The sequence below is a fragment of the Lepidochelys kempii genome, chromosome 7 (assembly GCF_965140265.1).
Source record: "Lepidochelys kempii isolate rLepKem1 chromosome 7, rLepKem1.hap2, whole genome shotgun sequence".
NCBI lineage: Eukaryota > Metazoa > Chordata > Testudines > Cheloniidae > Lepidochelys > Lepidochelys kempii.
Window position 1 is genome coordinate 54,937,454 of NC_133262.1, and position 24,015 is coordinate 54,961,468.

Below are 24,015 nucleotides of genomic sequence, written 5' to 3' on the forward strand. Positions count from 1 at the left end.
CCACAGTCTGACACAATGCTGAACGTGACTTGTCCTAGTTTATGCTGACCGCTCTACTCATGGTCACCATTATGCCATCTAACTCAATTATTCAGAATCATGTTCAAACACAATAAAAGTGTGTAATGTAAATAAGCCCATGGAGATGCAGCCACCTTTGGGGTGGAACGTGATCTAAGCAGCACTCAACAGCTTAGAGAAATAAGTGAATAAGAATCTGGTCTCCAAGTGAAACTCCAGTAAAAACCAGGGCTCTGATGGAGAATGGGATAGGACAGGAAGAGTTCAGAAGAAGTGGGTAGGACAGATATTCTTGTGGTTAAAGCACTGGACTGGGAGTCAGATGTGCTGCTGTTCCAGACTGCCTGACCTTGGGGAAGTCAGTTAACCCCTCTGTGCCTGAATTTTTCCATCAGTAGAATGAAAACAAAACAAACCTTGATCAAGGAAGGCATTGGGAGCTTTAAAATCCTTAGATAAAGGGTACACGGGGCTATTCTGTTCAGTGGCTGAAGAGAGTCCAGGGGAACTTACAGGCTCCAGAATGCTCTTTGCTTCTGGATTTCCTCTCTGTGGTCTATTTCTCCAAAGCAGGTGCATCCTAATCTCCTCTGCTGCTTCATAAGAACCAAAGGAGGCACAGTACCTCCAAGTTGCCCCAGCTTCACTGGGGAAGGAAGCCACAACTCAGTAACCAACTGGAGAGGTGGATGGGGTTTGGGCACACAGGAATGCACCCCACTATATTCCCCCATTATCAGCCACTTGGACAACCCTGTCACCTGTACAGGTAGTTCAAAGGTGCACAAATATACAGTGATAGGCATCTTAGGGTATGTCTACAGTAGTCGCTACAGCTCTGCCTCTGTAGCGCCATAGTTTAGCCGCATGCTGTGTCGATGGAAGGGCTGTTGTCGATAGGTAATCCTCCCATCTGAAAGGCCAGGTTGATGGAAGACCTAGCTGCATCTACAGCAGATGCTAGGGCTATGTCTACACTGCCACTTAGTATCCCTCAGGGGTGTGAATGAGCTACCCCCCTGGGTGACATAAGTTACACTGACCCAAGCAATCGTGTGTACAGTGCCATGTTGGCAGAAGAGCGTCTCCTGACATAGCTGCCACAGCTTGTGGGGTGGGTTCATTAACACAATGGTAGATCTCTCTCCCGTGGGCTTAGAGGGGCTACGAGACAGCGTACAGCAGCACAGTTGCATAGGGGCAGCTGCGCTGCTGTAAGCTCTCTCGTGTAGCCACAGCCTGAGTCGACCCAAGGAGGTGCACATTTTTTCACAGCCCTGAGCAAGGTAGCTAGACCAGCGCATCTGAGATGTGGGCCCGGCTGGGGAATGCCTCTGCAGGCAGGGCTCGGGGCAGCGGGGACGGGGCCGTGTGCCGGCAAAGGGCACTAGCAGGGCTGAAATGGGGGGGAGGTGGATTTTCCCAAGGGCAGCCCCAGGTGCCCGCCCACGCCGGGCTGTCCCCGCGGCTCCGCTGGGCGCGCTTGGCCCGGGTCACAGCCGGCTGCCCAGGGTTTCTGTCCCACCCACCGGGGCGGGGGCTGCCGAGATTCCCGGGCACCAGGCGCCAGCCCCAGGCACGGCTGGGCCACGCCGCCACACCAGGCGCCCAGCGCGGGCGGCCCCGTGAGCAGCTGCGGGGGGACGCGGTGGCCGCGGGCCCGGCCGGAGCCCAGCGCCGGTGGGAGAGCCCCGGTCTGCTCACTCCCTGCCCCGCCTCGCCTCACCTCCACCTGGCGCCGGGGCCCCTCCGGCGGGTGCCCGCGCTGGCTCCCGCCTCCCCCTCACGCCGGCCCCGGCCGCTGGGTCCCGCTCCGGCCGCTGGGGGAGCCGCTGCCACCGCGCCGCTCCGTCGCCATCTTCCGCTGGAGGGAGGGAGCGGAGGGGAGGCGGCCGCCAAGGTCCCGCCCCCGCCAGCTGGGCCGCCGCCGCCGAGCCCGCCAGGCCCTGCGGCGGGGTGGGGGGGAGAGGGACAAGCCAGACCCGCCCGCTCCCTTCCTGTCGCGACAGCCCCGTGGGCGGATCGACATCCCCGAGTTGCCCGGGGAGGGGGGCACCAGGCCAGAGTGATACCCAGGCAAGGGGGGCACAGGCTGGACCATTCCCCGCCCCCCTTCCAGGCAAGGGGCTGCCCATGGTGACATTAGGGTAACTGCTCCAGGGGGAGTTGGGGCGCTGTACAAACACAGAAGAGACAAGCCCTGCCCCCCAGGGCTCTGGGATTGTCTGCACCGGCAAGTTACTGCAAAATAGCTACAGTCCTTTAATAATTCCCCACCCTTGAAATTATTCCGGAATGGATGCTGTTTGCAACTGAGTTTAATTCTCTTCCAAAATGGCTTACCTTAAATCAGAAAAAGGCCCCCTTATTCCATAATAAGAGTGCCCACAGGGGAGCTGTTCTGGTCAATTTCCCACTGAAGACAAGCCCTTAGGCCTGGTCCCAGACAAGTTTTGTTTTTGTTGGGGATGTGATTTTATTTTACAGAAACAGTTATAGCAGTACAACCTTTTGTATGGGCATGGCCATACCACTATAAAAGTGGGTATAGGGGCAGAGTTTATTCCCTTTCCCAGATAGGAATAATAGGGTGACCAGACTGCACGGGTGTGAAAAATTGGGATGGGGGTTGGGGGGGAATAGAAGTGTATATAAGAAAAAGACCCCAAAATCGGGACTGTCCCTATAAAATCGGGACATCTGGTCACCCTAAGGAATAAGCATTTCAGCACCTTTGTATAATTCCATCCAAGCAGGGTGTGGACTGTCGAACTATACCCAGATGTTTAAAACAGTACAATGGTAGCAGTCAGACAAGGCTTTATATCTAAACAGAGGATAGGGATACAACATACAAGCTCATGACTATGATTAATTGGCACACTATGGTTAGTTAGATGTAATGTAGTTTATTCATCGTAGTAGCTTTGCATTGGTGTTTCTAACTTAACATAGCTATGATCTATTTAATGCCCACTAAATTTGGGGTTCTGCATGGGCTCTGGCTAGATGTTAAACCCCTTTCTATCTGCTCCAACTTTTCCCCTCTTTTCACACATTCAGTTCCTAGTTTTCATTAAGCCCAATGGAAATAAATGTCATGTTAATCAAATTTAATCACACACACACCCCTTCTCTGCAAAAGATAAATAGATGTAGCATGTTTCCTTTAAAATAAATGGCAAACTGTTGTTATTGGGGCTACATGAGCCTTGTGATGGCTTCAAGTCAAGTCCCCAGCTCAGGACTCATTTGTATTAGGGAAATGGGCACCACTGATGAAGTTACATTTCTGCAAACCTCTAAGAGACATAGTGCACTGGAGTTACAGTCTGATTCTGAATAGAAACTGCTTGCTGTGGTTTTCTAAGTTACCCTTTGGCATCAGAGACTGACCACAAAAGTAAGTTTTCTAAATCACATGTAATGGCATCTGAGGTCAGGATTACACATGGGACAGTGACAACACCACAGCTGTGAATTAGTGTTTACTGTACAATCACCACTCTCCCATCAACATAGTTCTGGCTTCAAGTCACAGGAACTGAGGACTTGTCTACAAGGGAAGTTATACCACTCTAAGGTAAGATGTGAATTCTGCTTCTTTTAGCTTCTTTTGAATTCACACCTTCTTTTAGCTTAGGTACGAGGAGCGTTGCTGCAGAGCAAATGAGGAAATCAAAAAAACCCCACGAGGGAGGGAGGGAGGGAGAGAGAGAAGCAACCAGCTTAATCATTAAAGTTATTTATTGCCAGGTAATAACCATAGGGGAGCCAAACAAACAAAACAGTTATAATATTAAATCTAACTTAAATTTGATTATAAAAGTCAAGTTTACAAAACTATAACCGATCACACAAGTCAGGGTCAGAAGACTATCACATCCCCGAGAGAGAGAGATGGGTTCTCACCACTCCGTGAAGCTTGAATTGATCCGGAGTCCCAGGTGGTGGTGGTGGTGGTAGCTGAGGGTCTGGAGTGCTGGAGACAGGTAGAGCCCCCAGCATGATCAGTCAGCAGAAGATGAAGTCCCAATGGAACTGATGCAGATTTTGGATCCTGGTATCAGAACACTTACTTGAGCATAAGTAGGGGTTTTTGTTGAGAAACAACAATGGTTCAAGGGAGAACACTAGATTTGTTTATGTGTAAATAAGGGAGTATACCAAAGTTGTTTCCTTCAGGCTAGACCATGGGAGCTGATCATTCCTGGCTTTGGACTGTGTTCCTTGGAGGGAGCTCACAATGCAATCAGGGAGCTTCACTATTTTGGATACCAATAAAGGATTTATTACTAGAATTGGTCTGATAACTACTGAGCTGGGTGTGTGCAGGCGTGGGTTCATTAACATCTGGAGCAGAGATCCCCCATCATGCAGTGCTTCCCTGCTTTTCTGGTCCCAGAGTTCCATGCAGTTCTTGCCTTGGAATTTCTGTCCTCCATTCTGTATGCTAATGGAGGTGCCTCCTTGTCCCATCTTGATGGGAATGAGGTCTAGGGGAGTTCCCTTAATCCTGTCATCCTTATTCCAGGGGTTTAGGTGTGTCTCCCACTCCCTTTTCATTGCTTTTTGTAAGTCTTTCTTCTGATGCAGATTTGGTTCAAGCAGAGGCTGGGAGGGGGTGTTTTTTGTGAGCGAGACAGGTTGGGTACTGCACCCTGGTTCCCCAAGAACACAGGGCTGCTAGGTAACACAGGTGAGGTATCATTGGAAAGGTTATGATTTACTAATGTGATTATCCATGTATACATGTATCATTTCTGTATCTGAAGTTAGGAAAATTTACTATGTAACAATTACAACTGTGTTTTCACCTGGGGAATGCCCACCAGACGCAATCATCCAGGAATGGCCCATTAGGGAGAACAATAGGACTTTGAAACTACTACTTCCTGAGAAGTTTCCTGGGATGCTGCTTTGACACTGCTGGGTTGTGTGATCATGTCATCTGGTACTGGGACATGGTACATCTTGGACTGCTGGTATTTTTCCACTAGGAGGGGGTTCAAACTGGGAAACAAAGGATTCCTGCCATATGCAAAACGTATTTAAGGCTGGGGAGTGAGTTAATCTAGGTTCTTCTCTACAGCCTCCCCACCCAAGAAAGAAGACTGCTGAAAACACCTAAAGAAACAAAGAAACTAAGCGGGGGGCGGGGGAGGGGCTGAGCCCAGGGGAGAAAGGTCTAGTCTGTGAAAGGAATACCAGGAGATTTAAGCTGCAAGCAGTGAAGTTTAACTTCAAGAAACTCTGCAACCTGCACAAAACAATATTTAGGGTGAGAATGTGCTACTATTAACCAGTTAACTTAGTGTATTAAGCGTAGGTTGCGTGTTTTATTTTATTTACTCAGTAATCTGCTTTGATCTGTTTACTGTCCCTTATAATTACTTAAAATTTACCTTTTGTAGTTAATAAACTTGTTTTTCTTTATTCTGTGGCAAACTTGTATAATTCATAACTGGGGGGCAAAAAGCTGTGCATATTTTCCTCCACATTGGGGGCGGATTTCATGAGTTTACGCTGTATAGATTTCTGTACAGCGCAAGACAATATAATTTTGGGTTTACACTCCAGAGGGTGTGTGCACCTGAGTGCTGGGTAATTCCCTAGCTGAAAGCCTTCCCATGCAGCACTGATTTCAGTATTGGTGTCATTCTGCAGCTGAGGGTGTCCCTACCTGTTTGTATGTGTGCGTGCGTGCGTGCAGCGGGACAGGATGAGGGATCCCAGGCTGGTGAAATGGGCGAGCTCAGTGGAACCCCAGTCTATCAAGTGGCACCGTGGAGCAGGGGGTAACCTGTCACAGTGGTGCAGTGAGCAGGGTAATGTGCACAGCTTATTGCTCTGAGACACTGGTGGTGATTTTAAGTGAGTTTTAAGTGTGTTGGCTAGAGAACAGACAAAGTGGTTACAGGTTTGTTATTGTCTGTTTGCTTATTTCGGGTAAGGGAAGTAGGGACAGGAAAAGTAGGAAAATGAGTGAAAGTGAAGCTACCAAAAAGTTGGATCGTCACAGATTGCAAGTAGAAGAAAACAAAAAGATGTACAAGAGAGAGGTGGAATTAAGACAATTGCAGATAAAAAGAATGGGAAGCGGAAGAAGCCAGACAAAAAGCAGCCTACGAGAGGGTCATGGAAGCCCAGAAGCAAGCCATTGAACGGAGAGGCAAAGAAATCAGAGGAGAGGGAAAAAAAGAGAAAGCATGTACTGGCCTTAATGGAGTGGAGGAGACAGAACCCCACACCAGGGAGCCCCGCCTCTCCAAAAGTCCACAAGTGGGAGCGGTTGTGTCCTGCATACAGCAAGACTGGAGACATTGCTGAATATTTCTTCACCTTTGAGAGGCTGTGTGTGCTCCATAAAATTCCTGATGATCAAAAGATGACCACTTTGGTTGCAAATTTGTCTGGGAGAGCTCTGGATATATTCAATAAGATGCCAACAGGTGATGCTTCTAATTATGGTAAATTCAAATAGTTTTAAAACAGTTACAGATTACACTTGAAATTTTCTGAGTAAAATTTAGGAGCCTTAAAAGAGGGGCTGGATTGAATAATGTGGCATATGTAAACCAAATGAGAGATTTACGGAATAAGTGGGTGAGGGGAAAATGTATTTCAAGCGTTGAAGAAATGCATGATTTGGTTGCTCAGGAACAGCTCCTAAATATGTCTAATGATGATGTAAAACTATTTATGGGATAAGAGGGTAAAAACTGTAAAAGATCTCGCAACTTTTGCAGATGAATTTGAACAATCCTAAGCATCTATTAGGAATAAATCACAGGCAGAGGGGTTTAAGTCTGGTGGGAAGCAGGGTTCCCATTTTACCCCTGGGAAGAAGGAGGGTAGATGGGAGGCTGGACACTCACCTCCCCAAGTCCTCCAGTGCTTGTCCCAAATCTGTAAAAACAGAAGAGCCCAGAAGGTGCTATCATTGTAATTCCACTGACCACCTGAGGAATAAATGCCCGGTGCTGAGTGGGAACAGGCAGCAGGCATCTCATGGAAATGCTGCTACCCAGAGCACAGAGGCATCTCAGGCAATTGCCACTTATCATACAGGATTTGTAAAGATAGCCGCTGCACAGCCTGGTAAGAAGCACATAAAGGCTGTCGGAATTAATGGCAAAGAGCTCCCTGGATGAAGAGATACTGATGCAGATATTTCTGTGGTCAGGAGAGACCTGGCAGTATGTATTTATCCTGAACAAGGACAGATGGCAGAGCTTTTGTTAGTAGGAGGTCACAAAATCTTTGTGCCTTCGGCTAAAGTGCACATGGAAACTGAGAATTTGCAAGCTGAATTAACAATTGCTGCTGTTCCCCATAACCCAACCCAAATATTATTGGGGAATGACTTTTTTAATGTGGCACAGGCTATCCAGGGGCCTGTCAGCAGCAAGGAGGAATCTTGTGCTGAAGACCCAGAGGGAAAAAGTAAAGTCACAGAAACTGATAGGGAAATGGGAGAGTGTCTCTTTAATTCCTCTGCAGAAGTGAAAAGCAAGATGCTGCTGGAGGTGGGTGTGGTTGAGACCAGCTTTTACCCGGTGGCTAAAGACAGGCTTTTCTCCAGGGGGGAAAGGAAGGTTTTGTCTACCTGTGAGAAGTCTGTCCTAGTTGCAGTTAAGAAAGGGGCAGATCTCACTCTAGAATGCATAAGAAGATGTGTCTTAGAGGGAAGCCCAGAGGAGGATGGTGGAATCCTAGAGACTGCTGTGGTGGGTGATGGTTCCATAGGCTCTGTAACTGGAGGCAAACCCAATTCAAAGAGAGAGGAGGGTGCAGTGCTTACCAGCGAAAGGATTGTTCTGGCTTTTAGCTGTGAGTCCACAGCCGAACAGGGGATAGATCCAACTCTAGAGAGCACAGAGGTGTGTGCCTTAGAGGGGGGCTTTAGCGAGGCGACGACTCACCGGTGCAGCGCCTCCTGCTGGTCGTCTTGGGAATTAGTTCTTCCAGCCTGGAGCACCCTCTGCAGGCCAGTGGCTCACCTGCCGCTGTCCCCTGTGTCCCTCCTGGACCCCGGTGCCCCTTTACATCAGGGTTCTGCCCCCAGCAGTAACCCACAATCTGGATCTCTCCTCCCAGGGGAACCCCCAACCCTCTATCCCCACCTTGCCTCAGTGGCTACTGCCAGTCACCATCTAGCTCCCGCTTACTGGGGCAGACTGCAGTCTGTAAACCACTCATCATCGGCAAGGAGGGTTTGGACCTGCTGCCTTTGCCTAACCCTGGGATGCCCCTCTGCAACCCCAGTACCTGCTTTGGGCCTTTGACAAGGCCTGAATCCTGGGGTTTTATCAGGCTGAAGCTCCCTTTGCCCTTCCCCTTTGAGGAATAGCTCAGTGGTTTGAATATTGGCCTGCTAAACCCAGGGTTGTGAGTTCAATCCTTGAGGGGGCCATTTAGGGATCTGGGGCAAAAATTGGGGATTGGTCCTGCTTTGAGCAGGCGGTTAGACTAGATGATCTCCTTCTAGTCCCTTCTAGTCCTGAGGTCCCTTCCAACCCTGATATTCTATGATTCCCCAGCACTGCTCCGCTCAAGATACCTGGTTCCCAGGCAGCTAGCCCTTCCCACTCCAGTGCTAGAGTGAGACTCCCTTAGCTCCTGGCTCACCGCCCTTGTATAGGGCCATCTGTGGCCTGATTGGGGTATGGCCCCAGCTGTGGCTGCTTCCCCAATCAGCCTAGCCTTTTCCCTCAGGAGTGAGGTAACTGCCCCGCTACAGGGGCCCAGAGAAGGGATGTGGGGGAGTACAGGAATGTCACCTCACTGATTACATGGGAGGGTTTACCCAGGAGAAATGTGCTGGATCAGTATCTGTGATCCCAGGCACCCTACCAGTGGCTCAGGTTTTAAGAGGGAACTGTGTAACTGACTTCCCGGAGGGGAGCAGTCATACAACGGACCTCTCGGGAACAGAGAGAGGGGTGACAGAGAGTACCCCACTCCAGGTCCTACTTTTGCAAAATGTTGTTCCTGATGTACTTGTGAAAACTAACTCTCTCTTTAAGGCAGGATAAAATGGTTACTCACCTTCTCATAACTGTTGTTCTTTGAGATGTGTTGCTCACATCCATTTCAATTAGGTGTGTGTGTGCGCCGTATGCACAGTCGTTGGAAAGTTTTTCCCCTAGTAGCACCCGTCGGGTTGGCTGTGGAGCCCCCTGGAGCGGCACCTCCATGGTGCTCAATATATGACCCTGCTGACCCGGCGCCTCCTCAGTTCCTTCTTGCCAGTTACTCCAACAGTGCGGAAGGCAGGTGGGTTTGGAATGGATATGAGCAACACATCTCGAAGAACAACAGTTACGAGAAGGTGAGTAACCATTTTTTCTTCTTTGAGTGATTGCTCCTATCAATTCCAATTAGGTGATTCCCATGCCTTACCTACCTTACCTTCCCATGCCTTACAGTCGGAGTTGTAGAATCGCTGATAGGAGCACCGCTGGGGCGAAAGCTGCATCATCTCTGGTGTGCTGGACAATGGCATACTGAGAGGTGAACATATGTATCGAGGACCAAGTTGCTGCCCTGCAGATTTCTTGGATCAGGATGTGGGCCAGGAATGTCGCCAATGAGGCCTGTGCCCTTGTGGAGTGTGCCATAAGAGCTGGGGCTGGTGTCTTGGCCAGCTCATAGCACGTGGGGATGCAGGACCTGATCCAGGAGGGTATTCTTTGACATGAGACCGGGAGTCCTTTCATCCAGTCTGCCACCACTATGAACAATTGGTTCGACTTCCTGAACAGCTTAGTGCACTCAATGAAGAAGGCTAGTGCCTGCCGAACATCCAGAGAGTGCAGTCTCTGCTCACGGCTACTGGCATGAGGCTTAGGATAAAAAACAGGCAGGAATATGTCTTGGCTAGTATGGAAATGTGACACAACCTTAGGAAGAAAGGGTGGCTGAGTTGCACCTTATCCTTGAGGAAAACTATGTAAGTGGCTTTCTTACATGTAAGGTGGGTCAGAGGTAAGGGCCTTTAACTCAGTCACCTTCCTTGCTGATGTAATGGCGACCAGGAAGACTACCTTCCACGACAGATAGAGAAGGAAGCAAGTCGCCAGTGGTTCAAATGCGGGCCCCGTTAGCCTGGAGAGGATCAAGTTAAGGTCCTACTCAGGAATAGGCTGTCTAATCTGGGGATGTAGCCATTCCAGACCCTTGAGGAACCATCCAACTATGGTGGTGTACCAGTGGTCGAGGCCACGCTGGTGCCACCAGAATTATTTCCGCCTCGTCTCTGTGGACCTTGAGCAGGACCTTGTATATGAGAGGAATCGGGGAAAGGCGTAGAGGAGACAACCTCCCCAGGGTAGCAGGAATGCGTCCACAATTGAGCCCCGACTGCTTTTCTGGAAGGAGCAAAACACTGGGCACTTTCTTTGCTCCGAGTAATGAACAGGTCGACCTGGGGAAACCCCCGCTCTGGAAAAGGGAGAAAATGACATCTGGCCGGATGGACTACTTGTGGAAGGACCTGCTGAGGTGGTCCACTGGTAAGTTCTGGACTCCTGGCAGATATGATGCTTCCAGGTGGGCTATACAGAATTCCCAGAGTCTGAGAGCCTCCTGACAGAGGGAAGAGGACAGGGTTCCACCCTGCTTGTTGATGTAAAACATTGAAGTGGTGTTGTCCGTCATGACTACCACGTACTGGCCTTGCAGTTGAGACTAAAAGGCTTGGCATGCAAGTCACATAGCTTTGAGCTCCTTGATATTGATATGGAGAGAGAGCTTGTCCTATGCGCAGAGGCCCTGCATTCGGAGATCTCCCAGATGTGTGCCCCAACCTAGAGCTGATGCGTCCATAACTAGAGACAAGAAAAGCTGAGGGCTGCGGAAGGGACTCCCTTACAGACTATTCAAGCATTGAGCCACAACTGGAGTGACTCTAGTACCTTCTTTGGCACCGTAACCACTAAGCCCAGGCTGTTGTGCCCTGGCGGTATGTCGAAGCGAGTCATGTCTGTAGAGGCCTGAGCCTCAGCCTGGAATGCCATACCAGGTATGTGCAGGCAGCCATGTGACCAAGGAGACTGAGGCAATTCCTCTCTGTAGTAGTCGGGTATTCTCTTATGCATCGAATGATGCTTGTCATGGCTTGGAATCGGGACTCCAGCAGATTTGCTCTTGCCCAGACCGAGTCCAACACTGTCCCGACAAACTCTGTTCTCTGGGTTGGTGACAAGGTTGACTTGTTCACATTGAGGAGGAGACCAAGACTCTCGAACATGGATGTGACCAGACTGACCTGCAACTCCACCTGCTCTCTGGTATGTCCCCTGAGTAGGAGGGAGGCTGCTACCACTGACATGCACTTGGTGAACACTCGTGGGGCTGTCAACAGGCCAAAGGGAAGGATCATGAACTGATAATGGTTTTGGTCGAACATGAACCTTAAAAAGCGTCTGTATGCAGGGTGAATCACTATGTGAAAGTACGCATCTTTCATGCCAAGGACGGCGAACCAGTCTCCCAGATCCAGGGAAGGAATAATTGTACTGAGGGAGACCATGTGGAACTTCAACTTTACCATGAACTTGTTGAGTCCTTGCGGGTCTAGAATGGGTCTGAGACCCTCCTCCCGCCTTGGCTTTGGGGATTAGGAAGTCTCGGGAATAGAATCCCTTGCCCCTTAGCTCCTGAGGAACCTCCTCCACCGCTCCTATGACGAGGAGCACCTGCACTTTCTGGATAAGGAGTTGCTTGTGAGAAGGTCCCTGAATAGGGACAGGGAAGGGGGGCAGGAGGGAGGGTAGGAGCAGAATTGGAGAGACTATCCCACTTCCGCTGTGCGAAGAACTCAGCGGTCCAATGTTATTTGGGACCACACGCAATAGAAGTGGGATAAATGGTTCAAAAAACACAGGGAAGGATCTGGCACTGAGATAGGTGCTCCATCCTCGGGCACACTTTCAAAATGTCTATTTTGAGCCCAACGAAGGCTTAATTGGGCCCTGTCCCTGTCCGGACGGGGGATGAGAAGGCTTACGCCTGTAAAAATCCTACCTTGGCCGAGGAGGATACGACCGCTGTTGCAGCATTTGGGGCTTAAAGGGCTTTCGTTGGGTTGCCAGGGTATGCATACCCAAAGATTTCATTGTCGCCCTGGAGTCTTTGAGGCTATGCAGCCTGGAGTCTGTCTGTTCAGCAAACAGACTCACCCCGTCAAAGGGTAGGTCCTGCATAGTTTGCTGAACCTCGGGCGGGAGCTCCGAGGCCTGCAGCCATGAACTACGCCGCATAGCTATCCCTGAGGACAAGGTGTGCACTGCCGATTCCTCAGAGTCCAGTGAGGCCTGTAAAGAGGTCTGTGCCACTGCCTTGCCCTCCTCGACAATTGCCCCAAACTCCTCCCTGGACTCTGCTGATACCAGCTCCCTAAACCTCAGCATTGAGGTCCAGGAGTTAAAACTGTACCTGCTCGGGATTGCCTGCTGGTTGGCAATCCTGAGTTGCAAGCCCCCTGTGGAGCATACGTTGCGTCTGAATAAATCCAGGCACTTGGCGTCCTTAGATTTAGGCGCTGGGGCTTGCTGTTCCTTCCTCTCCCTTTCATTTACTGCCAACACTAGCAACGAGCAAGGCTGTGGGTGTGTGCACAGGTAGTTGAACCCCTGGGAGGGCACAAAGTACTTCCTCTCCACACACTTAGCGGTGGGAGGGATGGAGGCCAGGGTCTTCCAAATGGTCTTTGCATTGGCTTGTATAGTTTTGATGAGGGGTAGAGTGACCTTGGTTGACCCTTCTGGTGCCAGGATGTCCACCATAGGGTCCTCTGACTCTACCACCTCCTCAGCACGCAGTTCATATTCTGTGCCTCCCTGTGCAGGAGTTCATCATGGGCATGGCTATCTATAGGGGGCAGTCCCTAGATGGAGGTGCCCACCACTGCCTCATCCGGGGAAGATGACGAGGATGCTAGTGGGGGAACTGGGTCCTCCGGACCATCTTGGTCCTCAGGGACCTCTAGACCCCCCTCTAGCTCCATGCCAGCCACTCCAGGGTCTGGCTCAGGAACTGGAGTGGGTTCCAGGGGAGGTGGTGCAACCGCCAACGCCTCTGCACCCCTAGGGGTGGGGCGACTGGCCGCTGCCTCTGGCACCCTAGGCTCTTATCTCACTGAATGAAAGGCCTTGGACTGGGCCCCCTGGGCCTGGTGGTACGTCCATGGGGTCCAAAATAGCCACTGCACTGACCTGTGCCACTGTGCAGGCCATGGCCCTGCATCCAGGTCAGGTCTGTCCCATGCCGACTTGTACCGGGGCCGCTGTGAATATTTGGACCACATCTCCAAGTCCAAAGACAGGGACCGAGATGGTGACAGCCGAGGCAGTGCTGAGCGCAGCTGAGCCGGGAGTGGTACCGCGAGGCTGGGGAGTGGTGCCTTGACCTGGATCGGTACAACGATCTGGAGCGGTCCCGTGAACGGCGTCTGTGCAGAGAGCCGGATCGGTGCCAATACAAACGGTGCAGAGATCGGGACCTACTGCACGAGGGCGATCTGTGTCGCGAGTGGGAGCACTGACGGGACCTGGCTTGGTGCCGCGAGTCAGGCTTGCACTGCGAGTGCAACCAGCGCCGTCACACTGATTGCCCTCAGGACTCCAAGCGGTGCTGGGACTCTGAGCGGTACCGCCCCTCTGCAGGCTGAATTGGAGGGTGGATCATGGCCAGCTTTCCCCAGGATAGTGCTGCCCATGGTATGGTATTGGAGGCTTAATGTGGAGGGCCGGGACCTTGGTGCCGTCATCACAATGAGGTTTCTGGCAGCCTCAAAGGTGTCTGGGGTGGAAGGCAGTTCTACCTCCTCTGCCACTGGACCCGGGGAGTCCAAGTGCGCCTGACTCAACAGTCCCCCTTGCAGGGCCGAAGTCAGCGGTGCTGGTTCCAAAAGGTTTGGCGCTGGGGGCTCCTCCCTGGGATGTGCCCTATTGCTTGGCTCTGATGGAGTGGGTCCTGAAGTAGGGGAACCACTCCTCCCCTGCTTCCGGTGCCGCTTCTGCACCGCGGAATGGAATTGGTGCCAGGCTGGTCCCACCGTCTTCAGTGCCGGGGAGCTACCAGAGTCTTTCCACGGTGCCGCGTCCACCACTGCTACTGGGGCACTGCACACCGACGAACTCGGCACCGGGTCCTGCCACAGCAATGCCGGTTGAAGTCTAAGTGCCACCTCCAAAAGGAGCTGCTTCAATCTAAAGTCCCGCTCCTTCTTGGTTCGGGGATGAAAGCCCTTACAAATCCTTCACTTTTATGACTGATGGGCTTCCCCCATACACTTTAAACAAGTGTCATGAGGGTCACTCATTGGCATGGGCTTGTTGCAGGACTTACAGGATTGAACCCCTGGGACTTAGGCATGTAAGTCTCCCAAGCAGAATGTTCTTTCCTGGGTATCTGACTGGTGAATCTTGCCCATATGCTCAGGGTTCAGCTGATCGCCATATTTGGGGTCGGGACGGAATTTTCCTCCAGGGCAGATTGGAAGAGGCCCTGGGGTTTTTTCGCCTTCCTCTGTAGCATGGGGGCACGGGTCACTTGCTGGAGGATTCTCTGCACCTTGAAGTCTTTAAACCATGATTTGAGGATTTCAATAGTTCAAACATAGGTGAGAGGTTTATTGCAGGAGTGGGTGGGTGAGATTCTGTGGCCTGCGTTGTGCAGGAGGTCGGACTAGATGATCATAATGGTCCCTTCTGACCTTAATATCTATGAGTCTATGAGAACGCAGTCGGGGTGGAGGGTAACCCCCGCAGTCCAACAGCTGAGTAACTAACTAACTAGAACTACAATAACTCAGAACTAACTAAGAACCAATCAACTATAAAATACAAACAGTCCGAATCAGAAGCTAGGGAAAACGAGGAGAGCTTGCAAAGCAAGACTCCACAGTTCCAATGCCCATCACTGGCAGTAAGAAGGAACTGAGGTGGCGCTGGGACAGCAGGGTCATATATCAAGCAACATGGAGGCACCACTCCAGGGAGCTCCACAGCCGACCCGATGGGTGCTGCTAGGGGGAAAACTTTCCGATGACTGTGCACGCGGTGCGCACGCACTGTGATAAGAAGGAAGTTCTATAAGAATACTGCTTCTCAGCTAGTACTCACAGCTTGGCACAGCAGAGAAAGAATAACCAATCTAGACTGCTGTGTGGAAGGGGAAACTGAGGCACACCACCTCATGGCATTGGTGGCTAAATGCCAAGACGCCTAAACTCTAGAACAGTGGTGGGAAAACTATGGGCCACAGGCTGCATCCGGCCCATAAAACCTTTTAATCCAGCCCTTGAGCTCCTGCCAGGGAGTGGGATAGGGGGCTTGTCCCACTCTGTGCGTACTGTAGCTCCGCACAACTCCTGGAAGCAGTGGCATGTTCCCCCTCTGGCTCCTACAAATAGGGGCAGCCAGGGGACTCCGCTCGCTGTCCCTGCCCAAAGCACCAGCTCTGCAGCTCCCATTGGCTGGGAACCACAGTCAATGGGAGCTGTAGGGGTGCCACCTGCAGACAGGGCAGTGCGCAGAGCTGTCTGGCTGATGCCACGCCTCCATGTAGGAGCTGGAGGGGGGACATGCCACTGCTTCCAGGAGCTGCTTGAGGTAAACGCTGCCCATAGCCTGCACCCCTGACCTCGTGCTGCACCCCAACTCCCTGCCCCAGTTGTGATTCCCCCTCCCATCCTCTGAACACCTTGGTCCCAGCCTGGAGGACCCTCCTGCACCCCAACCCCCTCATCCTCAACCCCACCCCAGAACCCGCACCACCAGCCGGAGCCCTCACCACCACCTCCTGCACCCCAACCCCCTGCCCCAGCCCAGAGCCCCCTCCCACACTCCAAACCCCTCCGCTCCAGCCCAGAGCCCCCGCCCATACGCTGAGCCCCTCATTTCTGGCCCCACCCTGGACCTCGCATTAGTCAGGGACTAATCCTCTTGCAGTAATCAAAGGGGGTGAGGTGTGATCCCTCTGCCCCATATTTTTCATACAAATATGCTTATGATATGACCATGGCATAACTGAAATATGTTTTATGCAAGATGGGTCATGTGAGGTATCATTTGAAAGATTATGATTATCCAATTTGTATGCATGTATCATTTCTGTATCTGAAGTAAGGAATATTGACTATGTAACAATTACAACTGTATTTTCACCTGGGTAACACCCACCAGACAGTATGCAATCAGCCAGGAATGGCCCATTAGGAAGAACACTAGGACTTTGAAGATCCTACTTCCTGAGAAGTTTCCTGGGATGCTGCTTTGACACTGCTGGGTCATGTGATCATGTCACCTAGTATTGGACACCATTAATCACCTCCTGCTGTGAAGGACTGTGACTCTCAGTAACGTGCAGAAAATAATTGATGGCTGTCAGGCAATGGGATTCCCTAAGTGGAGCAGATTGATAGATGGAACGCATATCCTAATTTTGGCCACAGACCATCTTTCAATGGAGTACATCAATTGAAAGGGTACTTCTCCAGGGTTTTGCAGGTGCTGGTGGCTCATCATGGGCATTTCTCTGACATCAGTGCAAGGTGGTCTGGGAAGGTGCATGACGCATGCATCTTTTGGAACAGTGGACTGTATAGAAAGCCACATGCTGGGACTCTCCAGCCCAGAAAATTCCAGTGGGAGATGTGGGAATGCCCATAGTGACCCTTGAAGACCCCGCCTACCCCTTGCTCCTGTGGCTCAAGAAGCTTTACACCAGGAACCTAGACAGCAGCAAGGAGCGGATTAAAAACAGGTGCTGAATGACCATAGAATGTGCCTTTGGCTGATTAAAAGGTCGCTGGTGCTGTGTTTTTGGCCAATTAGACCTCAGTGATGAAAATATTCTGATGATCATTGCAGCCTACTGTACTCTGCATAATTGCAAAGCAAAGGCATAAAAGGTTTGAGCAGCCAGATACAAGGGCAATTAGAGGGGCACAGTGGGAGGCTATTCGAATCAGGGAAGCTTTGAAGGAGCATTTTGACAATGATTCCCAGTAACGTGTCTTTATGTGATGCATTTGGCCAGGCAATGCTTATTTGCCATCTTGAATTACCCCTGTAGTGCTTGCTTCCTGAGTATTAATTGCACTAAGCAAATATTCCTACCTAAAGCCACTTTGTTTGAATGTTAGCACTGATGAACATGTGTATGATGCAAATAAAGACTCATTTTATTTCAAAGACCCAAGTTTAATAACAGGACAAAACACAAATTTTTGGTCAGACTGGGGATATGGCAACGAGGAACAGTTTCATGCTTAGGGCTCTCACAGCTGCGTGTAACTCCAACTTTTGTTGTGAAACCAGTCCCTAAGTGTGGAGTGCACAGCATACCAGAAACAGGTGAGGAATGTGGTGGGGGAGTTTGGGGAGGGCATGGAATGGAGTTCTGTATTGGATGCAGGGGGAGTTGTGCACAGATAAGCTCAGACTGCAGCATAATGAGGAACTTCAGCATCTGTGTCTGGCCCTCTGTGATGGGGTGAACTCACCCCACACTGGATGGGGAAGGGTTAACTCCTCACTCTGGGCAGAGGAAGTCATGCTCCAGGTGTAGCACCAGTATAAGAGGGAGGATTCCAGCTCACTCCGAGCTAACTGCTGGAGAGGAAAGATATTCTTTGCTGGCTCTGGCTCAGGAACCACTAGAGGCCTGGACTGCTGAAGCCAAAGGCGCCAAGACCCAAGCAGATGCCCAGCTACCTGTGGATGCCCCAGGGAGGTCTGAGCTACAGTGAGTTGCACCAGCTGAGGAACCTGGAGATCCCGAAGATGTGCAGACAGCCACCAGGAGCAACATAGTAGAAAGTAGCCCAGGGGGGACTAGCCATTGTTCCGATGACGGTCACCCTGTTGTGAACAGATCCCCACTGACCCAGTGGTGGACACACTCACCACTGACAGGGCCCTGGCCCGGGACCCCCTACCTGTCCACCACCTGTCCTGTCCTTCCCTGCCCCCTCCCCATGGGTGGCAGCCTACATACCCCAACTGGCCACTAGGTCATACAGCCTCACCCCGGAGGGCAACTCTATTGACTTTGGCCACTAGGCCTTGCTGCCCTTCAAACCCAGGGTATCTATATTGACTCTGGCTGTCAGGCTTCACTGCCCTGCAGAGCAGGGTTATCCCCCTGATGTAGTTCACGTGACCCTACCACCCTGTGCATCACGGTGATTACATAGACACCGGCCATTGAGCCTTAGAGCGGATCAGGGCAACTCTATGGACTTCAGCCCTTAGGTCTCACGGCCTAGAGACAGAAGGCAGATCGAAGGATGGGGTGAACTCACCCTGCACTGGATAGGGTTTTCCCACCCCATCACACCCTCCAAGAGCTCTGTCATCTGCTCCTGCCCCCTTTCCAGGCTAGCCAGCCTGAGTCCTTCATTAAGTGTCTCCCTTCATGCTCTTGTTTTGCTGTGTGCTGCATCTGGTGATTGCAGCACTTCTCTAAACATATTCTCCTTACTCCTTCTCTTTTGCCTCCTTATCTGATGGAGGTGCTCTGCTGGTGTGTTGGTCCTCAAGGGCACATCCGCAGAAGCCAAGGAAACAATGAACAGAGACAGGATTGTGAATGTGCTCACAGCTGTGAATCACAAAAGTTACCCACACCTCTTTCTCACTGTCCCTTTGCTAGCACACAGCTGGCTGCAAGTACCAAATATGGTGGCTTTGCCGGGGTGGGATGGCAAGGGGGAATGAGTAAGAAGGGACAAAGGGCAGTTTGTGAAGGGGGTTACAACAAGTGGCTAGGGAGACTATTCTGAATATTGGTACTCTTTTCCACAAGCTGGGGTAATCAAACCCAATATCTCACTCTTAAGGGTAACCCAGGATGCAAGGGTGCATCTCCTGTATGTGTGGGGCTTCAGACCAAGCCCATATGCTGCTTGCCTGTGTGCCACTCCACTCCCTGCAGAAATAACTGCCGGGTGGCACGACAAAGTTTCCTACAGCAGGGAGAAAAACAAGGCGGCTCTGCCAAGGAACCTTCGGCAGAGGATTGCAGAATACCTAAGGAAAGGTTCCTAGAGGTTTCTATGGAGGATCCCCAGGACAGCCTGATGTACATTAACAAACTGTTCTGCTGGGCCCCCACTGCGTAGATGCACTGTTAATTTCTCCTTATCCCTTCTCTACCGTATAAAAAAAAGTATGTGAGAGCTCAATCTCCTCTCACCATGTAGTATCAAAGCAAAATGAGCACTTCCCAGAGCTCCCCAATCCTGCAACCTGCACCCCAGGGCCAGAGTGCTGGGACTGGCTAGACCCCTTCAGAGCTGAAAAGAGGTCCTGACTCACCAAGCCACTGGACAATCCTGTCGTGTGCTTCACATCATCCTCCAGCTCCACTGCCTCATCCACCATTTCGTCATGGGGGTTGAGTCCACTGGCTGCTGCCTCCAGTCCCTCAGAAGTATCCACGGGGCTCTTGGTGGTGGGGTCACTGCCCAAGATGACGTACAGCTCTTTGTAGAAACAGCATGTCTTTGGCCCCGCACCAGAGCAATGGTTGGCCTCCCTTGCCTTCTGGTATGCCTGCTTCAGCTCCTTGATCTTCACACAACACTGATGTATGTCCGGTTTGTAGCTCTAATCCAACATGCCATGAGAAATCTGACCCTAGGTATTGAAGTTCCCGCAGCCTCCTCTCCCCATAGGCTCAGCAGCTCCAACAGCTCCAGTGTGCTTCACACAGGGGAGCATCTGCTGTGGAAAGGCAGCATGGTCAGCTGGGAAGATGTTGTGTGACCTTTGCACCCCGAGCAAACAGGAAGAGGAATTTCAAAAATTCTCAGGCCTTTAAATGGGGGAGGGATGCATACTTGTGTACCTTCAGGGCAGTGGAGTTCAAACTGCTGACCAGGGTGGTCAAGATGGGCATTGATGGGACACCTGGAAACCAGTTAGGGCAACATAAACAAGTGCACTGTCTATACTGATGCTGCATCACTAACTACGTTGCAAAAAGCTCTGTGCCGCTCATTGAGGTGGTTTTATTATGTCCGCATAGCATGGGAGTTACATTAGCAGGAGGAGCACAGTTGTGTGTAGACTTCCACTGTTTTGTTGATGAAAGCTGACTTTCCCCAATTCCAGTGAGTATTGTACTGCCTGAGAGAGACAGGACTTGTCATAGAGTTAGGCCATAACTTAAGTCGACTGAAATCTGTAGTGTAGACATGGCCTTAAACTGCTGTAGTGATACAGGTATAGCTATACTGGTTTAAATTCACATTAGATTGTACCAAAAAACTTTGTGGTGTAGACAAGCCAATAGGTCAGTATCACAATTTCCCTTTTAATAACAAAGAGACTGAAGCACAGAAGTTAAGTGACTTGTATAAGATCACACTCTAAGTCAATGGCATAACTGGAGAGAGAAGCTATGAGCCTGATACCCTCTGGACAAGGAGGTTTCCATAGTTAAGTGATCAGAACGTTATCCTGACTAGCCCCACTGCCAGTCTACACTGCCAGAAGAGCCACAGCTGAAGTCATCTTCCTCGCTCCTTCTTTCACCCCATCACATTCCCCCTCTGAATCTGTTATCTTCCTGGGACTTATCACATCATACGTGTTCTCCTCATCAGCACCTACAAGGTTTTGTCCCGACCTCAGCTATCATTTTCCTCTACTGCTTCTCTCACTCCCCAAGATCTTCCAAGTGCTCTTGCTTTTGTGCTCCCTTCTCTTCCTACTCTTAGCTGTGTGCCTTCTATCACACAGCTGTGTGGGCCTGCAGTACTCTCCCTGTGTTCACTGGGCAAATGACCTTCCTCCTTATCCAAATCCCTCTTTACAACCCACCTTTTCAAAGCAATCTCTCTCCTCTTCTCATCATGAATTATCCCCCACACACACTCCCTGTCCTGGACAGTTGGCTTTCGTTTTGTGTTTATCTTTATTTATTTAGATTGTGAGCTCTGTGGGTCAGGGAGCCTGTCGCTTTCTTAAAGGGATGGGCAAATTTATGGTGCCATATAAATGTTTAAATAATGAAATGATATATCTTTGAACACTCTCGAGCACTAAGAAAACCCTTTTCGAACTGGTATAGAAGATTTTTGCTGATATCCATTACATATAAATACATGGCAAATTAGAGAAAATTTGTGGCACACTACTCAAATGGCACATTGATCTGTTTAAGATCATTAGGTTTCAGAATTAACACTCCATTGGGATAAATTGTGGGGGGGCAGTTCACACCTCCTCTCAGAACTATTATTTCAGTCTACCTATCTCCAGACTCTTGTCTACACATGAAAGATTTTTTGGTGTAACCTAAGGTGTGAATTTATACTGAAGTCCAGTAGAATTCTCTGCATGAATGCTCTTATTCTGGTGGAAGAGTGGCTTTTTCTGTTTCACTTAGGTCACTCGGGATGGGTTTTAAGCTAAGCCAGAAAAAGTCACTCTCATTGGAATAAGAGTGCCCATATGAGGTGTCATACCAGTTTAACTATAGCAATATAATCAGTAAAACTTTCCCATGTAGACAAGACCTCACACAACACTGTCTTAATTTCACACTGGCAAGATTTCCTTTGCTACCAGGAAGGCTAAAAGTGATTCTTACAGAATTACAGAAACTAATGGGCCCAACTGAAGATGTGGCATATCACAGTACTGGCTGAACCTGAGCTTTGTACATGTATAATGGGGGATAATTTGAAGGAAAGGTTTCCTGGAGATGAATTTAGGATTGCCATTTCATTCATGAGTGATGATGCAGCTCCTCCCAAATGAGCGTCAATAAAACTTCTCTACCCCTGCACACCATTGCATTTAGTTTATGCCACATAACAGAGAGAACTTTTAGAGTTAAAACTTTATTATTTCAGTTCTTTGCATCTCTCCACCAATAAGCCAGGTTGTCTTAATTACCATGAACATACAGGCTTTCAAGTGTGTGTTAATATATTTTTTCTAAAAACAGTTTGTGTATAAAAGGAAATTCCTTATCTATTCTTCCTGATGATATACACCTCTACCCCGATATAACATGAATTCGGATATAACACGGTAAAGCAGCGCTCTGGGGGGCGGGGCTGCGCACTCTGGTCGGTCAGCGTGTCTGGCTCCAACACGCTGCTCTGAGCGTCGTGTTAAGAGTGCCAGGCCGGGGCTGAGGGATTAGATAAGAGGCAGAGGGTCTCAGGGGACAGGGAGGGTTGGATGGTTCGGAGGTTCTGGGGGCGGGGTGATCAGGGCACGGGGGAGTCCCAGGGGGCGGGGGTGTGGCTAGGGGTCGGGACAGGGAACGGGGGTGAAGGGTTTGGATGGGTCGGGGGTTCTGAGGAGTCAGTCAGGGGGCGGGAAGTGACTATTACTAACGGAAATGTTCGAGGCCAAAACAAGTTCGATATAATGCAGTTTCACCTATAACGCGGTAAGATTTTTTGGCTCCTGAGGACTGCGTTATATCGGGGTAGAGGTGTATATCATGGGAGACTCCAGCTCTTGGGTCTGTGCTTCCAGTTTGTGATCAGGCAGGAACACCTATCACTGAAAAGCTACTGAGACTACAATCAGCAGGTGTCTCACACCCTTCAGTCAAGTGATTTGGGCGGCCCCCCCAAAAAAAATTCTACAGTATGTTCCTTCCAAAAACAAGTATGACAAAAGGAGTACTGCGAGAACTGGGGGTCCCCAAATGAAATTAATAGGCAGCAGATTTAAAACAAACAAAAGGAAGTATTTTTTCACACAACACACAGTCAATCTGTGGAACTTCTTGCCAGAGGATATTGTGAAGCCAAGACTATATAACAGGGTTCAAAAAAGAACTAGATAAGTTCATGGAGGATAGGTCCATCAATGGCTATTGGCAGGGATGGTGTCCTAGTCTCTGTTTGCCAGAAGCTGGGAATGGGCAATAGGGGATGGATCACTTGATGATTACCTGTTCTGTTCATTCCCTCTGGGGCACCTGGCATTGGCCATTGTCAGAAGAGAGGATACTGGGCTAGATGAACCTTTGGTCTGACCCAGTATGGCCATTCTTATGAGTACACACCACAGGTACAGAACCTTCCAAATTCTCAGGGGAGAAGGGTTGATAGGAAAGGACTGGAATCTACTGGGGTAAGTAATGATACCTCACACCCCTCTAGTACTTTTCAACAGTAAATCTCAAAGTGCTTTACAAAGTAGGTCAGTATCATTATCCTCATTGTACAGATGGGGAAACTGAGGCACAGAGCAGGGACATAACCAGCTCAAGTCCCCAGCAGGCCAGTGGCAGAAACCAGAATAGAACTCCAGCCCAGCGCTCTATCAGCAACATTGTGTCCTATCTTCAGAGAATTATAGTTAAGTAACAACTATGGACAATTCTTATTAGGAAAAAAATTACTTATCACAGTAGACTCCAACTCTTGGAGCTAAAATACTTGAGAGATGCCAATATGATGGTAACCCAGCAACCAGCATTATACAGATGAAAAAGAGCAAAATGTATCTTGGACAGTAAAGAAGGTTCCCCCTACTGGTCTACTAATGAAAAGCGCTATAGAAGAGCTAAATATTATATTACCTCTTTTGCACACTCCTAACTGAGCACATATTTTTGAACATCTTCACAAAAAAGTGAGTTCATAGGCATACAGAATTACCTAGGTGCATATATTATGCCTATCATTTTGGGGTTTGGGCATCAACAGAATTATGTATACAAATTCAGTCAGAAGAATCTGATTCAGAGTTGTAGGTGTGTTAGTCTGTATCAGCAAAAAGAACGAGGAGTCCTTGTGGTACCTTAGAGAGTATTATGCCCAAATAAATTTGTTAGTACCTAAGGTGCCACAAGGACACCTCATTATTGTAGAAGAATCTGTGTTCTCCACTTTCCCTTTAATTAGTCAAAGAAAGGAATTTATTTATCATTATTAACTCCAGTGTATGCTGCCAAGTCATTCTGATGTTATTGTGGGAAAGGAAGTGCAAAGAGATACATCTT

The 24,015-nt window shown here is 49.8% G+C and overlaps 1 protein-coding gene across 8 annotated transcripts in view; it reads right to left on the reverse strand.

Moving 5' to 3' along the window:
* Positions 1-1,910, reverse strand: part of NDST2 (N-deacetylase and N-sulfotransferase 2) — a 218,705-nt gene extending 216,795 nt beyond the window's left edge. For 7 of the 8 annotated variants that reach the window (XM_073352875.1, XM_073352877.1, XM_073352876.1 and 4 more), the window contains exon 1: positions 1,748-1,909. The gene's annotated coding sequence lies outside the window, so the exon portion shown is untranslated. Of the gene's footprint in view, positions 1-1,747 lie in introns of all 8 variants that reach the window. The other variant, XM_073352885.1, reaches the window with a different exon arrangement.
* Between the last annotated feature and the right edge of the window lie 22,105 nt (positions 1,911-24,015).